Genomic DNA, 2,192 nt, shown 5'->3' on the forward strand with positions numbered 1-2,192 from the left:
AACCTGGTTTGGCCGAATAGGGGTTCTTAATTTTCCAAAAATTTTATTTTTGATTCTAATGATTTTAAACACTTTCCAACAACATAACCCTACACAAAAAAATCTTTTAAAGCCATTGGAATTATCAAATCAAGCAAAATCAAATTGGTTCTACATGAACAGTAGCAGACCGAAATCATCTCCCTTAAACCCTAACTTGATTTCATCCAAAATCAATCCATACACCACTTAATCTTCCTTATTCCACTTGATTATTAAAGTTTGTATCCTTTCCTAAGCATCACACATCTCAACCGAATTTTTCAGAATTTTTCAGTATTTTTCCAGCATTTTCCCAAGCAAAAATCCTTGTTTAATCAATGTAAAACTTAGGGATATTGATGTTTGGACATACCTTAGTGTTTTCTTGAAGTAAGTTGGATGATTCTCTGCCTAAAACTCCTCAAGAATTTCGTGCAACAGGGCTGGATGAACAGTGACAGAGTTTCTCGTTCTTTTTCCTAATTCTCCAACATTTTTCATGTATTTTCTAAGGGGTATTTGTAGAAAAATTTGGTCTGCCTTCCTCCTCCTTGTTTGGCTGAATTGGACACATCATGGGGATTATGTGGCAGTCATCAAGTGTCCAAAATATTCAGATCACTCCAAGTGGCCATGATCTAGATTTTTCCACACAAATATCTCTTAATTTTTGTATTTTTCTTTAAATAATTGAAGCCTCCAGATTTTCACAAAATTGGGTTTTTATTGGACTCAATGTGGACCCCACAAATGGCTTTGGCTGGTCCAAAAAGATGGCCCACAAACCAAATCACTATCTCAAACTACTTAGAAACTTTATCAATTACTATTCGCTAGTGATATTCCATAATTTTTTCAGATATCCAAAAATTTATTTCTCTCTATGATAAATCACCTTTTAATATGAGAGTGTAATCTGGAAATTTTCAAAAAAATTTTCCACCTCTAGGTATTTATTTTGAATTTTCTCTTATTAGGGCTTTATCGGTAATTTGGAGGGAAAATAAATTTCCTAAAATTAATTTCTGAACTTTCAAGGCCTGAAAATAATTTTATAAATTCAAATAAATATTAATATGAGCTATCCATCAATCTCCCAAATTTGTCGAAGCCTCTAACTAATTAAAATAATTATTTTTTCATTTCCCCAATAATTTCCAAAAAAACCTTCGTTTATGGGAAATTCCGTAATAATTCATCTTTATCGAATTTCCACCTTTCGGGCCTCAACCGAGTTCCAAAACCTCTACTCTACACTTTTCCCATTTTTTAGGGATTTTCTGAAATTTTTCTGAAATTTTTCCGTTTTGCCCTTCCTAGACTGATAATTACGAAAATGTTAGTTCGAACCTTTTCAGGGTTTCATATCAAAAGTTGTTTCATCTTTCTATCTAGCTCCTACATTGGCCCCCATCCTAATTTTTTATCCTTTATTATTAGATGAAAATTTTTGGGACGTCACACGCCACTTGGCGCCCAATGGCTGGCTTTAATATTCTTAGGGCCCTTGGTATCACCCTTCCTTTGCCCGGGTCAAGGGTCAGCCTAAGAGACATGACACCTTTCCGTATTCCAAGGAAAGAAAACCCATGGTCCAATATGATCTCTATAACTTTTGACCGATTTATACCTCATTGTTGGAGAGCTTGGTGCAATTTTGTTAAGGACACAAACCCTGTTATGTGTGAATAGCCCATGAGTTCTGCCAGAGGTTACAAGAAGGTTATAAGGATGGTTGAAGAAGTTCTATGCATGCAAGTTACTTTTTGAATTATTATATATCATTTTCTGTAAAGATGTTTATCATATATGTTATTTGAAATTGTACTTTGCTTGCTTAACTATCTTGTAATCACTTCATGTATCCTTATTGAATTGGAATTGTGGTTATTGGGTCAATTTGACTTACCCCGTGGTTATTTAATATTTTTCAGATGAGGGTTTAGGTGTTGGTCGTCCTAAGAGGAAGTTGTCCGAAGTTTGAGTTTTCCTTTCCATTCTATATAGCCTTTGTTTTGTTATACATACTTTGATTGATGTATATTACCAAACTTTAGGGCCTTTTTGTTATACTTAACACATGTTTAATTTTCTGCTGCATTCTGGACTTGTGCTATTGGGCGGAGCCCTTTTTGGATATATGTGACTTATGTTCTGGTTGCGATTGATAT

The sequence above is a fragment of the Neltuma alba genome, unplaced genomic scaffold (assembly GCF_004799145.2).
Source record: "Neltuma alba isolate B1F8T4 unplaced genomic scaffold, ASM479914v2 tig00012305_pilon, whole genome shotgun sequence".
NCBI classification, from domain to species: Eukaryota; Viridiplantae; Streptophyta; class Magnoliopsida; order Fabales; family Fabaceae; genus Neltuma; species Neltuma alba.